General features: G+C 39.5%; 1 non-coding gene and 1 pseudogene across 1 annotated transcript; one reads left to right on the forward strand and one right to left on the reverse strand.

Annotated features, from left to right (window-relative positions):
• LOC127799770 (uncharacterized) overlaps nt 1–16821 on the forward strand; it is a 61881-nt pseudogene that overhangs the window by 21805 nt on the left and 23255 nt on the right.
• Nucleotides 4446–4550, reverse strand: LOC127800865 (small nucleolar RNA R71). The gene has a single exon (XR_008022887.1). It is a non-coding gene; the product is annotated as a small nucleolar RNA R71 (small nucleolar RNA).

Here is a 16821-nt window from a genome sequence, read left to right on the forward strand (position 1 = left end):
CTTCTCTCTTTTATTTATATCGTTGTTATTTTCCTAGCTTTGTGCTAGAAGACTTGCTCGTTGAAGCAAGTGGCTGTAATTCCTAGCTAAGTGCTAGAGGGCTTGCTTGTATAAGCAAGAGGTTGTAATTCCTAGTCTTGGACTAGAGGACCTACTTGGTTTAAGTAGGGGGTTTTAGTGGATGGTTTGAAAAATCCTTAGTGAGGAGCTAAGGTAGTGGATTAGGCTTGGTTAAGCCGAACTACTATAAATCCTTGTGTTTTCTTATGCTTGTGTTCTTTGATATATTTATCATTGCTAGCATTTCATTATCCTCACTTGCATTGAATTTATACTTTCAATCAAAAGGATTTCAAAGTTTTAAATCAAGTTTTTTTTTAAAATAACCAATTCACCCCCCCCCCCCCCGCCCTCTTGGTATGTGCCATAGAACATATTGTCCTAACAGTACTGTAGCACTATAGCAACAAAAAATACTATAGCGAACAAAAATCACTGCAGCAAATGTCAAAAAATTAATTTAAAACTTTTGCTCCACTTAAAAATTATTTTCTAAAGTATTTTTTATACAATATTTTAATCAAATAGGAACATAATATTCCAAATGTCATCAAAAAATTTATTACAAAATTTTTAACATTGGAATGCATGATGAAATTGATTTTAATTTTGGTGCTTAATAGATCATATCAAAGTAATCTTAAGCACCAAGTTAATAACCATTAATAAAATAATTTCATCATCAAAATCATATCAGAGGCAAAACATTAATCTATCATCAACATGCATTCCATCGGTCAATAGTTCATAGTAGAATGGTCGACAGATGAAAGGCAAATTACAAAACATCGAAAATAAACATTCTATCAATCAACAGCCCTAAGGCAATTGGTTAATAGCCAAAAGCATAAAATCAACAACGGTTCACAGTCATTTTTAATCTATCGATAGTTTGGTCCAAAATGCCAAAACGGTCAACAGGTTCTTAAAACCGATCGACAAATGGTCATTTACCTTTGAAAATTGTTAACTTCATTTTAACCAACGGTTCAAACCTAATATTTGAAAAACACTTAGGAGATTTGTTGAATTCAAAATGCAAGTTGTTGCAAATTTCCATTTAAGATATATATGAATATAGCTCTATTTTAACTAAGTATATGAAATTGATTTTTGTTAAAAACTATAAACTTGACTTATGAGTTAGGGTATAAATCAATTTGTTTTCATCACTAAAAACTAAACACAAGAGTAAAATATCATACCTCTTTGGAGAGAATGGTGTTATTCTTGATGTGCCAAAGTCAACCTAGCTGAGAACATGTTATGCAGAGTCAACCTAGTGATAGCATGCATATTTATACCATATTTTGGCATTTCACTTCATTCTTATTAGGCCATTTGAAGTAATTTTTGCTGATATTTCATTGTTTCTATTTTATTATGCTTCAAATTGTCCTTACACTATTTTCTATCTTACCTCTATGGATCCAGGCTTTAGGGAATATTGGATGGGCTAGAGAAGTGGCTAAAGGAGCTTGGGCTTACTTTCAAGGAGCAAACTTGGGCTACTCAAATTATGCTGTTTTTGGGCTTACTTGTTTTCTGTTGGGCCAGGCCCAACCCTAGCCTTCCTAGCTTTCCTTTCTTAGCCATGTATTTAAGGCCTCTTAGCATTAATTTTCAGAAAAAGATGATATAGAAGGAGAGGAGAAAATAGAGAGGATTCTGCCCGTTTTTGTTATTGTAGCATTTTTCTGTTTTCTACATCTTTTGTTCCATTCTGTTTTCCTTGCTGTAATGATAGGCTAGAACATTTTGTAACCGGTTGTGTGTCTTGAATCCATGTGGAATTTGAGTCCCGGATGAGCTACAAGAATCTGGTTTGTTGTTTGTTTCTTATTCATTTCTATTTGGTTTAGTTTGAGCAGATTTGTGAATGCATGGAGTTCATGGCAGGTTTGTGTGAACTTGCATGGTTTCACTTTCTGTTAAATGCTTAAGAGAACAGAATGTTATAGCCGGTTGGTATAACATCTCGGAAATGAATATTGTGTGCTTGAACGGTTGTTCTTGCATAGGTCCGGATAGGTTGAATAGAGAGTGAATGGTTGCATTTTGTTTGCAAGAGATTTCTGCATTCATTTTGTTATTTCCAATCATTCTAATCCTTGGACGGTTGTTGGGGATGCTTTGAGTTTGTTTTCCGGAGATCAAAACATCTAGCAAGCCAAGACATATAGGTTGGACAAGGAAGATTCCACATAGGAGACAAATACACAGCCGGTTGCATATCTTTTACTGATTTTTTCATCATCTTTATCTTTCTGTTTTGTTAATTAGTTTTCTGTCAAACCCCCCCCCCCCAAACAAACTGTTATTTGTATTGGTTCTCCTTGTTGGTAGAAGAAGGTGAGGCTCCTTGTGAGAGATGACCTAGGGTGCACTTTGCTGCAAACTAGAGAAGAGATTCATAGATCTCTAATTCTGGAGCGGTTCGACAATCGCTGGCCAGAATTTTGGCGCCGTTGCCGGGGAGCCAAGTTTTTCTTCTAAAAACATAGAGGACCGACCCTATTCTCTTTTTGTTTTGTTTTCTTGTTCGAGTGTTTTCTCTGTTTTGTGTTCTTGGTGATAAGGTTATCAGCTGTTGATAAGGTTATCAGTTTTTGTGTTCTTGGTGAAGAGAAATTCTGTTCTGTTCTTGAGATGAACTGATAGCAAGCAGCAACAGAAAAGCCTTATTTACCTTTTCGATCTTCTTTTTGTGTGTTTGTGTTTTCCTTTTCTGTTTTCTTGTTTCTAGTATTATTTTTGAACAAAGAAGTGGCTGTTGGAGAGGGCTGGACGACCTGATCTTCTGGAAAAGCAACCCTGCAGCCCTGCAGCAACTGAAAAAGCACAAAACACCTGCAGTCCTTCTCTGGTTTTCAGTAGCACACCTGCAGTCCTTCTCTGGTCTTCATGTGCTCTGATAGGCGCTGAAAAGCAAGCTCACACAGCAAGTAGACAAGCCTGCAGCAGATCAGGAGAGCATAACCATTCTTAGAAAGCTGAATCCCACCTTTTCTGCATCTGACAGCAGATCACCTGACAGAGGACATTCCTTTTATTTTTCCCTTTTAGCATTCCTTTTATTTTCACTTCTAGCATTCCTTTTAACGTTCCCACTAATCTTCTTTTCGTTTGGCAGATAGACAACCCTGCAGCTGCAACCAAGAGGAGAAGACCCCAGCAGCTTTCCCATTCAACAGCTGTTTTGACCATCTCCATAACAGATAGCATTATTTAAGGATTGAGCTCGAGATACCGGTGCTATCCTCTTCCTTTCTCATCCTTACTTGATGTTCTTTCATGTCCATATGCTTTCCTTGATGTTTTCTTGCATTTAGAGTGGTCTTTGAGGCAAAATAGGAGCTGATTTGATAAGAAAACGATTTTGACAGTTACTGTTCACAGCTTCCTACTTTCTCCGATTGAGCTGATTTTTGGTGTCCAAAGAAAAGGGGGTGTGGGGATAAAGAGTCACTGCTATGCAGTGAGGAGACCCTTTTTTGGCCAAATTCCAACGTTTAGACCACTTTTTGGGCCATTTTGTGTTTCTTAGTGCTTAATTTTGTGTGGTTTTTAGTGTTTTTAGGTCCCTCAGTGTTTTTGTGTTGAAATTCTGTGAAAAATTGCATAAAAAAAATCATCTAAGGGCTTATTGTTTGACCTGTTTTTGTGTTTTTGTGCTTGTGTTTTTTTTTTTGTGTTTTTGAGTTTTTGAGTTCTTGGTATGCATAGGCCATTTTGTGTGCTGTTTTTGAGCTGATCTCTAAGTGCATGACCAGATCCTCTAAGGAAAAATTACTTGATTTGGATCTTGAATTAGAGACTACTCTTAGAAGGCAAGCTAGAGAACTTAAGTCTCGGGATAGGATTGACCCTAACAGTACTTCTAATACTTCATCCGAACCTATTCCAGCATTCATCAATATGGCAGATAATGGTAATGGAGATAATGCAAACAATGCAAATAATGGAAATAATGGTAATGGCAATAATGGAAATCATGGAAATAATGCAAATCATGGTCATTTGGATGGTAGAACTATTAGAGAGCTGGCTGCACCTGATGTGCATTACCAGCCCCTATGTATTCAATACCCACAGCTAGATGCCAACTTCGAACTTAAGTCTGGACTGATCCATTTGTTGCCCAAGTTTCATGGCCTTGCAGGAGAGGATCCACACAAGCATCTGAAAGAGTTTCATGTGGTTTGCTCAACCATGCGGCCACAAGGAGTAGATGAAGAGCAAATCAAGCTAAGAGCCTTTCCATTCTCACTTGATGGATCCGCCAAAGATTGGCTCTACTACCTACCACCAGCTGCTATTACCAGCTGGGATGGATTGAAAAGGATCTTCCTGGAAAAATTCTTTCCAGCCTCCAGAACAGCATCAATAAGGAAGGAAATTTGTGGTATAAGGCAGATGAGTGGTGAAACTCTACATGAGTATTGGGAGAGGTTCAAGAAGTTGTGTTCCAGCTGTCCTCACCATCAGATAAGTGACCAACTCCTAATTCAGTATCTCTATGAAGGTCTAATCCCCATGGACAGGTACTTGGTAGATGCTGCAAGTGGAGGAGCTTTGGCAGAGAAGACCCCAGCAGCTGCACAAGAGCTGATATCAAAGATGGCACAAAATGCCCAGCAATTTGGCACCAGAATTAACACTCCTACAAAAGCCATCAATGAAGTCAATGTGGCTGCCACTATGGACCAGCAAAGGATGGAAAACAAGCTTGAGGAATTGGCTTCCATGGTCAGGCAGTTGGCATTAGAGAGAAAGCAACCCCAGCAGCAACTTTGTGGCATTTGCTCCTTGCCATCCCATACAACAGATCAATGCCCACAGTTGCAAGAAAATAATGAATCTGTTGCTGGCATCTTCCCTGGTAGACCTTTCCAGCAGCACAATCCACCTTTCCAGCAGCATCCACAACACAAGTATGATCCATACTCAGCCACCTACAATCCAGGTTGGAGAGACCATCCAAACCTCAGATATGGCAGCCCTTCCAATCAACATGTGCACCAACAGCAGCCATACCAGAATCAACCATTTCAGCAGAGGTTCCATCCTTCAAGCAACCATGCTCCACCACCAAGGCAGAATCAAGCCATGCAACAAGCACCACCATTACCCAAGTCAGAACCTACCTTAGATGATCTTGTTAAGCAACTAGCAGCCAACACACTCCAATTCCAACAGAAAACAGAAACCACAATTCAAAATTTGGAGACCCAAATAGGCCAGCTAGCCACAAACATCAATGAGTTAAGGAGTCAAGGTTCGGGGCAGCTTCCTTCACAACCAGTTGCCAATCCAAGGGGTAATGTTAGTGCCATCATGCTTCGAAATGGGAAAGAAGTAATCAACCAAACCCCTCCACCATCATCAAACATGGAGCAGCATGTAGAGAAGCAGAATGTAGAGGGTAGCAAAGAGCAGCAACCCTCCTCAGTCCAAGAAGCCAAGCAACCAAACTCCAGCTATCAAGAACAAGGAGAGTCTTCCAACATCCAGCCCCTGCCATTCCCACATCGAGCAACACAAAACAAGAAAAGAGCAGAGGCCGAAGTGGATAAAGAGATTCTGGAAACATTCCAGAAAGTTGAAGTCAACATTCCCCTCCTTGAAGCCATTAGACAGATCCCCAAGTATGCAAAATTTCTCAAGGATTTGTGTACTCACAAGAGGAAGCTTATGGGGAATGAGAAGATCAACCTTGGGAGAAATGTCTCTGCCCTTATCCAACCTGCCATGCCAGCAAAGTGTAAAGATCCAGGGATGTTCTCCATTCCTTGTACTATAGGAGACATGCAATTTAGCAATGCTTTACTAGATTTAGGTGCATCCATTAATGTCATGCCTAACTCTATTTATGCTTCATTGCAGTGTGGTCCTTTGAAGCCAACAGGAGTGGTTGTCCAACTAGCCAATAGAAGTACTGCACACCCCACTGGAGTCCTAGAAGATGTGCTGGTTAAGGTTAAGGATTTAATCTTTCCAGCAGATTTTTATGTTTTGAATATGGAAGATAACAGCACACTTGAGCATGCACCCTTGATCCTAGGGAGACCATTCTTAAAAACTGCTAGAACTATTATCAATGTGCATGAGGGTACACTTTCCATGGAATTTGCTGGTAACACAATTAACTTCAAGATACTTGATGCCATGAAATTCCCTGCCGAGGATCATTCCACTTTTCAAGTAAATAGAGTTGACCTGTTAGTGAATGAAGCATGTTCTGAGTCTTCTGATTTAATTGATGAATTCCCCACTGTGCATGAGTTCCCAGATACGATTAATTGCACTAATTGTAGTGATGGAGAGAGTCAATGTGCTGCATGCTTAGAGATTGCTGAATTTTTGCATAGACATGAGTTTGATTTTGATGCTAACATTTCCCAAGTGGAAGATAGTGCTGCTAACCTTGTTGAGCAGGTTGATAGTGCCTTGGAGTTAGAGTTCCAGTCAAATAGATCAGCCCTCTCTTTGCAGCAGCCACCCACCATTCAGTGCAAGCCTTTGCCTCAGCACCTCAAGTATGCATTCTTGGAGAAAGATGAGAAGCTGCCAGTCATCATTGCAAACAACTTGCAGCCTGACCAAGAGAGAAAGTTGCTGGATGTGCTGAAAAATAATAAGAAAGCAATTGGGTGGACTTTAGCGGACATAACTGGAATCAGCCCATCTGTTTGCATGCATCGTATCTTATTGGAGGAAGGAGCAAAACCAGCAAGGCAGCCTCAAAGAAGACTTAACCCAACCATCCTTGATGTGGTAAAACAGGAGGTAAGTAAATTACTTGCAGCCGGTATTATTTACCCTATTTCTGACAGCAAGTGGGTGAGTCCCGTGCAGGTTGTTCCAAAAAAGACGGGCATCACGGTGGTCCCAAATGAGCACAATGAGCTCATCCCCATGAGAGTGCAGAACAGTTGGAGAGTCTGCATTGATTATAGAAAGCTGAACCAAGCAACCAGAAAAGATCATTTCCCCCTTCCATTCATTGATCAGATGTTGGAGAGGTTGGCTGGTAAGTCACACTATTGTTTCCTTGACGGTTTTTCTGGATACTTTCAGATTTGCATAGCCCCAGAGGATCAAGAGAAGACCACCTTCACCTGCCCCTTTGGCACATTCGCTTATAGAAGAATGCCTTTCGGTCTATGTAATGCTCCAGGTACCTTTCAGCGATGCATGGTAAGTATATTTTCAGATTTTCTAGAGCATTGCATGGAAGTATTCATGGATGATTTTTCAGTTTATGGTACTTCTTTTGATGATTGCTTGGTTAGCTTGGGTAGAGTCCTAGAGAGATGCATTGAAAAGAACCTTGTTTTAAATTTCGAAAAATGTCATTTCATGGTAGAACAAGGAATTGTTTTAGGGCATGTTCTGTCTAAGAAGGGTATAGAAGTGGATCGGTCTAAGGTTGATGTTATTGCTTCATTGCCTTACCCCACCTCTGTGAGGGAGGTGCGTTCTTTCCTTGGCCATGCAGGATTTTACAGGAGGTTCATCAAGGATTTCAGCAAGATTGCACTTCCACTTTCCCACCTTCTCCAGAAAGAAGTAACCTTCCACTTTGATGAGCAGTGCAAGCGAGCATTCGAGGAACTGAAGAGTCGATTGATTTCTCCACCCATCATACAGCCACCCGACTGGGAGTTACCCTTCGAGCTGATGTGCGACGCCTCCAACTTTGCAGTGGGCGCCGTCCTTTCACAACGTGTGGAGAAGAAGTCACATGTCATTGCCTATGCCTCGCGCACCTTGGATGCTGCTCAAGCAAACTACACCACGACTGAGAAGGAGCTTTTAGCTATTGTGTTTGCTTTAGATAAATTTCGCTCCTATCTTCTGGGTTCTAATGTTGTCGTGTTTTCTGACCATGCAGCCCTAAAATACCTATTGAAGAAGCCCGATGCTAAGCCCAGGTTGATACGATGGATGCTCCTACTTCAGGAGTTCAATGTGGAGATAAAAGACAAGAGTGGAGCCGAGAACCTAGTAGCTGATCATTTGAGCAGGGTCCCTCCTTCTTCAGATTCCACAGTCATGGACTCCCAGCCTATCAGGGATGATTTCCCAGATGAGTTATTATACCACATTCATGGTGTTGAGCCCTGGTATGCTGATTTAGTCAATTATTTAGTTGCTTCTGAATTACCTGCATATTTTAAGAAGGAACAGCTAAATAAATTTAAGAGTCAGGCTCGGTATTATGTGTGAGATGATCCCTATCTGTGGCGCATGTGTAGTGACCAGGTCATTAGGAGATGTGTGCCTAACCATGAGTTTGCATCTGTCTTAAATTTTTGTCACACACTTGCATGTGGTGGTCACTTTGGTCCCCAACGTACAGCTAGGAAAGTCCTAGATTCTGGATTATATTGGCCTTCACTCTTTAAGGATTCATATGAGTTCTGTAAGAATTGCACACGTTGTCAACACACAGGCACTATATCACGTAGGAATGAAATGCCTCAACAACCCTTATTGTTTTGTGAAATCTTTGATGTTTGGGGCATTGACTTCATGGGTCCATTTCCTGTGTCATTTGGTTATTTGTACATTCTGTTAGCTGTGGATTATGTTTCTAAGTGGGTGGAAGCTAAAGCCACCAGGACTGATGATGCTTCTGTGGTTGCAGATTTTGTTCGTTCTCACATCTTTTGCAGGTTTGGCATGCCTAGGGCCATCATCAGCGACCAAGGATCCCACTTTTGCAATAGAAAGATGGACACCCTACTTCGTAAATATGGGATATTACACAAAGTGGCGACTGCTTATCATCCACAGACTAATGGGCAAGCTGAAGTCTCAAATAGGGAGATCAAGCAGATTTTGGAGAAGACTGTCCAGCCCAATAGGAAAGACTGGAGCACGAGATTAGAAGATGCACTTTGGGCCTACCGCACGGCCTACAAAACCCCCATCGGCATGTCCCCTTATAGGTTGGTTTTTGGAAAAGCGTGTCACTTGCCGGTGGAGGTGGAGCATAAGGCATATTGGGCGGTGAAGCAATGCAATATGGACATCAGTCAATCGGGGACCCAAAGAAAGCTCCAACTTCAAGAGCTTGAGGAGATTAGGATGGACGCATATGAGAACTCACGCATCTACAAGGAGAAGACCAAGGCTGTGCATGACAAGCTTATTGTGAGGAAGACATTCGAAGTTGGCCAGAAAGTTCTGCTATACAATTCCCGTCTCAAGTTGATGCCCGGTAAGTTACGTTCTCGTTGGACTGGTCCTTTCATAGTTATTCATGTTTTTCCCTTTGGTGCAGTTGCAATCAAGGACGAGTCCAATGCAAAGCAATTCACAGTGAACGGGCAGCGACTTAAGCCATTCTACGAGAGCTTTCAGGAGCATATTGTGGAGGAGCTGCATCTCCTCAACGCCACCTACATTTGATACATCAGGCTGTTTCTCTCTCCCTAGTATTTTACATTTACTTGTCTTATTCTTGATTGGAATTGCATGTTTACATTGAGGGCAATGTAAAGTCTAAGTGTGGGGGGAGGCAGCATTCTTATTTTAGCAACATTTTCTTTATCTTTTCATATTTCTTTTTCCTTGGGTTTAGTTGAGTTTGTTTTGCGTGGAAATGCAAGTTAAGCAATTAAGTCTAAAAGAACCCATCATGATTAGAACTTCGATCTTATCTTCCTTAATTTCGAGTGACTTGGCAATGAGTTTAATTTGATAGATTGATTGGGTAGTCTACAGCCGTGAGGATTTTGAGCCTATTGTCTTTCTTGTGTGTGCATTCACCTATCATGATCTCCACTCTAGAACTTGTTTTGATTCTTGGTTGAGGCTATATTTGTTCATGCATGACTCAAACATGATTAAGGCATTCTTTCTTGTCCCCATTTAGCCATTTTGTTATACAAAAAAAAAAAAAAAAAAAAAAAAAAAAAATCAATCAATCCCTTTCGCTTGCCACTTAGAGCCATCATTTTTACCCTTCATTCTCATACACCCTTTTTGGACCTTCCAACCTTAGGAAGAGGAATAGTAAGTGCATTCTAGTGAGAGAGATTGAATTCATTGAGCAAGTCATAAGGCCAAAGGCCATTTGCATCCATGAAAAAGAAAAAGAAAAGCAAGAAAAGGATAGAATGGTGAGAAGGAAAACGCACTCACCTCTTTCAAAAAAAAAAAAAATTGATGAGAAAAAGAAGAAAGCAAAGTTGAGACAGAGCGTAAAACGCACTCAACCGAATAAAGATGCAATGTTCTTCATAATGCTTGGAAATTCTATCTCTTGATCTTGGAGTTGCATGAAATGTTTTCTCAACCTAAGGCATGTTTTCCTTCATTGTTGTCTTTCCATTTCTTTCTTCCCCACATTACAACCCTGAATAAGCCCTTTTGATTTGTGACATGCATGTGACATGGATAGTGGAGATTGAGAAGATAAACAAGCTTATGGTAGTGGAATTGTGATTGGGTGAATTTGAGCGAAACAGTCACCACCACCTCTTGAGAGATTTTTGAGCATACACTTGTCCTGTGAGAGGCTTCTACTTTTGATTTGTCTTATTGAATGAATTGTCATGTCACTTGTTTTCTTGGAAGTAGAGGAAAGATGATCTTTGAATGATGAATTCTTGAAGACTTACCTACCTTGCATCTAATTTGTGTTTTTCCACATTTCTATTCTTGAGTCATAGAGTCTAGTGTTTTGCCCAGGAGTGCAAAAGTCTAAGTATGGGGGAATTGATAGCATGCATATTTATACCATATTTTGGCATTTCACTTCATTCTTATTAGGCCATTTGAAGTAATTTTTGCTGATATTTCATTGTTTCTATTTTATTATGCTTCAAATTGTCCTTACACTATTTTCTATCTTACCTCTATGGATCCAGGCTTTAGGGAATATTGGATGGGCTAGAGAAGTGGCTAAAGGAGCTTGGGCTTACTTTCAAGGAGCAAACTTGGGCTACTCAAATTATGCTGTTTTTGGGCTTACTTGTTTTCTGTTGGGCCAGGCCCAACCCTAGCCTTCCTAGCTTTCCTTTCTTAGCCATGTATTTAAGGCCTCTTAGCATTAATTTTCAGAAAAAGATGATATAGAAGGAGAGGAGAAAATAGAGAGGATTCTGCCCGTTTTTGTTATTGTAGCATTTTTCTGTTTTCTACATCTTTTGTTCCATTCTGTTTTCCTTGCTGTAATGATAGGCTAGAACATTTTGTAACCGGTTGTGTGTCTTGAATCCATGTGGAATTTGAGTCCCGGATGAGCTACAAGAATCTGGTTTGTTGTTTGTTTCTTATTCATTTCTATTTGGTTTAGTTTGAGCAGATTTGTGAATGCATGGAGTTCATGGCAGGTTTGTGTGAACTTGCATGGTTTCACTTTCTGTTAAATGCTTAAGAGAACAGAATGTTATAGCCGGTTGGTATAACATCTCGGAAATGAATATTGTGTGCTTGAACGGTTGTTCTTGCATAGGTCCGGATAGGTTGAATAGAGAGTGAATGGTTGCATTTTGTTTGCAAGAGATTTCTGCATTCATTTTGTTATTTCCAATCATTCTAATCCTTGGACGGTTGTTGGGGATGCTTTGAGTTTGTTTTCCGGAGATCAAAACATCTAGCAAGCCAAGACATATAGGTTGGACAAGGAAGATTCCACATAGGAGACAAATACACAGCCGGTTGCATATCTTTTACTGATTTTTTCATCATCTTTATCTTTCTGTTTTGTTAATTAGTTTTCTGTCAAAACCCCCCCCCCCAAACAAACTGTTATTTGTATTGGTTCTCCTTGTTGGTAGAAGAAGGTGAGGCTCCTTGTGAGAGATGACCTAGGGTGCACTTTGCTGCAAACTAGAGAAGAGATTCATAGATCTCTAATTCTGGAGCGGTTCGACAATCGCTGGCCACCTAGTCAAGAGCCTTTCTGGACAATCGACTCCCGCTTGTTGGAAGTTGTAACACCCGGTGTAACCGGTGTTAAGAGAATAGGAAAAGAAGTAAGTATACTTCCAAAAATGCCCTTGAGGAAGTGATGATCCTTGAGATTGAGAATGCCCATGAGAAGGGTATTTCGGTAATTTGGATAGAGAAATCCAATAAAGGGGTATTTTGGTAAATTAAAAATAATTCCTATGAAGAATTAGGTGTGTAAGTGAATAAAAATCCCAATTTGGTATTTATGTGGAGATATATGGGATTAATAAATTCACAAAGAGTAATTGGGAATTTTGGAATTTAATTCCATAAAGGAAATTTAATTTTGAAATAGGGAAAATGGTGGATATTAAATTATTTGAGGAGAATAATTATATTTTCCCTAAGTTGTGAATTAATGTGGTAATGCCACTTGGAGATATGAGATTAAACTTGGAAGCCAAGGTTAGTGTCTTGTTGTGACACTTGGCATTTTGTGGTTCAAGTATAATTGGGTGAATTAAATAAATGCAAAAGTTATGATAATTGGTCTTGTAAGCATTTAATGAGAGGCATAATTATATGGATTAAAGTAAATCCAAAAGAAAATGGTAAATGGTCACCATTAATGCCTTGGAAAATATGAGGGATTTATTTAAATGAGAAAGAAAGTATTATGTCTTTCAAGTGGTCTCTCATGTGATGGTTATGAAAATAGTCTCATTTAAGTAAATGAGAAATAAATGAAAAATGCAAGTGATCTAAGGGCTTAGATGCATTCTTGAGAAGTAGAATGAATCCAAAGGTGAGGATTCAAAGAGAAGAAATGGCATGGATTGCCAAATATTAAGAGATGAGTGGTTGAGATTAAATCTTTCAAAAGCACTTGGATTGTGCTTTAAATTGAAGGTTGAGATCTTCTCTTATAAAGTGAATAAAATCCAATGGATGAGAGTAATCAAGACCAAAGCACATGGATTGTGCTTTCTTGTGTGGTTGGGATTTTCTTTCAAAAAGAAAATGGAAATCAAGGGCTAAGATCAAGTCTTGAAATTGAGATTTCAAGACAAGAGTAGTATTTAAAGGGAAAGTAAGCCCTTGTCTCAAGTTTTGCCATTTCAAAGAGAGAAAGAAAATGAGAGGAAGGAAGAGTTGTCTTCCAAGAAGAAGAAAGGGAGAAAATGAAAGAATGGAGAAGAAAGGAAGATCAAATCAAGGTAAGTTCCATTCTTCTCTTCTCTACTTAGTGATCTTATATGCAAGGAAAGTGAGTTTTTGTTTTAATGCCATCCTAGATGGGAGAAGAGAATGGGGAAGCTCTCTTGAGAAGAAGATTTAAAGCTTCAAAGAGAAGATTGTTAAGGTAAGGGATGGCCCCAAGTGGTGGAGGCCTTGCATTACATTGTAAGTAGGTTGCATAAATCTTTATGTATCTTTTTGCATGCTTTACTTGTTCATGAGACCTATGGCCATGGGGGGTGGGAAGAAGTGGTAGGTTGATGCCTCAAACCATGTTGGGTTGTGAGGATGGAATGACCTAACCATACTTGCATGCATTTGTTATTACATAGACTTGTTATGCTTGTATTTACTTTGCATATGCACCCTTACTGAGCTTTTGAGCTCATGAGGTTTTATCCTCCCCTTGTAGGTTGTTCTTATGCCAAAGAAGAAAAGGGAATGTGTTGGAAGCTTGTGGTTGAAGCTCATGGTGTATCATTTTATTTTTGTTGTAAAGCTAAGGTTATGGCTTGAGAAGCCTAGGTTTGTGGTGTTCAATTTGTGGTTTAATGGCTTAGGGAAGCCTATTATTGGTAAGTGCTTCATGTGATGTATGTTAAGGGTTGCAAGGGCTTGTGAAGGCCTAGAACCATGAATGTAATTTATTTTGGAATAAATTGTGAGTTTGGAGAAAAGAATTTTTGTTGTAAAAATAGGCTTGGAAATTGGAAATGTGGAAATTTTCAATGCATTTTTTTGGAGTGGAATTTTTGGAAAATTTGGGGTTTTATAGCCCAAAGAAAAGAAAAAAAAAAGAAGCGAAAAGGAGGGAAACCAGCAGCTGGAAGCTGCTGGAAATCAGCAGCAGCAGGCTGCAGCCTGCGCGCGGGCTGGGCCGCATGGGCGGCAGCGCGCGCGCGGGCTGCCGCGGCCGCGCGCGGGTGGCTTTGCCTACGCGCGAGCGCGCCCGCGGGCAGGCACGCGCGCAGGCGGCCGCGCCCGCGTACGGGCGCGCGCGGGCGGTTGCCCGGCATGCGCGGCCAGCCCGCGCAGCCAACGCCCAGCGGGGCCCCGGGCGTGCCAGTGGGCCCCGCCGGCCAATTTTTTTAAAAAAATTGGAATTTTGGGAGAAATTGGGGCATTTCTAAATCGATTTTGGGCCCCGGAGGAATTTTCAAAGCAAATGGATTTTCGGGCATTTTTGGAGAAAACACCGAAAATTTGGAAAATTGAAAATGATGAGTTTTTCCTCCAAAATTGGTGATCCATCAATGGATTGGTTTAAATGATGATTTTTTTGGAGCCCGGTAAAATTCTTCGATGAAAAAGAATTAACGAGAAAATGGCGATTGGGCGCCTGAAGGAGATTTTCCTTATAGCCAATGCAGTGTGGCTAAAGCCCAATTCTGCTAGCGAATCCTGGGATTCCGCGAAGGGAAGGTCGAGCCTAGTTCCCACCTAGGGTGTTTCGTCTTGAAACATGGCCCATCCTTCGCCAAAGGCCGGGCAGGTGGACAATTCGGGTGATTGTTCACGAGTAACACCCGTAAGTGGGAGCGGGGCGTTACAGAAGTCAACTCCTAGCCTCTGAAAGTCTACTCCAGTTCAAGTGACAGTCAACTCCAACTTTAGGAAAGTCGACTGCCCGAGCCCAAGGATCATATTTTTGAACATTATGCAAGTCATCCAGCCTTGCTTATAAATACATGATGCTTGAAATGAAGAAGAAGTTTCGCACTCTTGAACATCTAAAGCTTCTACCAACTCTCTAGAAGCTCTCATTCAATCACCAAGCAATCCAAAGGCTCTCAAGCTCCATTGCACATCCATCAAAGTGCCACAAGGCAAGTGGAGAAAAAGGGTTCTCAAGTCTATTTCAAATTTCTTCATCAAACTGAGGTTATTGAATTTATTTGTGTTCATTTTCCTTGTATTATTGATCTTATTTGTTGATTCATTTGTGTCCAAGTGTGGATAAGTATTGTGCCTATTAAATTTGTTGTGGATTGTGTTAGTTGCTTAGAACCCTTAAAATCTAGGTTTGTGTATCTACTTTTCAAGAAGAGCTAATGTGGAAACCTTGATATTGTTATTAGATTTAGTGGAACCCCAAGGGTGGTTAGACCTTGGGAGAGTGGAGTAACTATGTGGGATATACTGAACCACTATATATCGTGCATTTCCTATTTTCTTGTTTTTACTTGTCCTGCTATATCTTGTAGCATATACTTTCATATCTCAAACATCATTTATACATATTTACCAAATATATTTTTTATAAATTCATTAATCAAGAATCTTCTTTAAAATTGATAAAAGTTTTAATAACTCAATTCATCCTCCTCTTGAGTGGCCATTCTCAAAGGGAGCAACAGTAATATGTCTTTTTCATTCTTGCAATCAAATCCCGCTCAACCAATTTGGGCGGCCTTGGCAAAAAAGTTTCTTGGGGCCTTCTCAAGAGTATTAATTTTTTTGCAAAAAAAATAAATAATACACATTTTTACAAGAAAATTCTATCATTTCATAAAATAAAAAAATAAAAAAGTGGAACTTCAATCAACTACGAAATACGATGATCTCTTAATGATAGTCAATTTTCAACTAAAATATAATGTTTGAAAGATCAAAAGAAGTTAAACAATCTACTATAATAAACAAAGAAAAAACAAAACTAATTTTTTCTTGAAACTCTAAGAAGGTTACTGCAAGTCGAGCAAAAATCTATCCATTCCTATTTCTCTTATAAAAGGAAACAAAACAAAGCATTAAACTGATAGCTAAAAAAATAAATTTTACCAATAATAAGCAAATTTTTATTTCACTAACATGTGTTGAACAATGTTCAGTTTTTTATAAAAATCAATTTTTCTTACCTTTTGAGATGCAAAATTGTTGATTAAATCTTCATAATCAAGTTTATCTAATAAATTATATTCAATGGATAATATAATTAATTCATTCAATCTTTCTTGTGACATGGTTGACCTCAAATATGACTTTATCAATTTCTATTTTGAAAAACTCTTTTTTGCAAAAAGTACTGAAACTCAAATTGTGAATTATGTTCTATAAGCAATATAAGCATTTAGAAAATAATTGACTGTTTTGATGTAATGAAGAATTTTCATTGGACTATTTTTTTCCTCTTGAAAAGTTTCTCTTAACACTTTTAATTCTAAAAATAAATCAAAACCATCTATATCAAAAAGTCCATCATATTTAAGAACGTTTTCAAAATTTGAACAATACCCTTTTAAAACATCTTCATCCATTGATTTTAATTTCTTGAAATTGCATAGAAATTGTAACGACCCACTCCCACCTACGGGCGCTATCAATGAATAATCGACCGGATTACTCACATGACAAACCAACACTGAAGGGTTGGACTATGTTTCAACAGGAAACGCCCTAGGTGAGCACTAGACTTCGTTCTTCCCTTTGCTCCACTCAAAGAATTGGTCCCAAACATAGATAAGGAAACACAGTAGAACGGGACCCGAAACCCAAGTGAGCTTCACCTTTCTTCAGCTCCCCTCACAGTAAGCCAAAGGTGACCCAGGAAAAAAACTAGCTCATCAAACATCCACTGAGTACTGGGATTTATGGGATCATACCTTTTCGATC

Source organism: Diospyros lotus, chromosome 4 (assembly GCF_014633365.1).
Source record: "Diospyros lotus cultivar Yz01 chromosome 4, ASM1463336v1, whole genome shotgun sequence".
Taxonomy (NCBI): Eukaryota; Viridiplantae; Streptophyta; class Magnoliopsida; order Ericales; family Ebenaceae; genus Diospyros; species Diospyros lotus.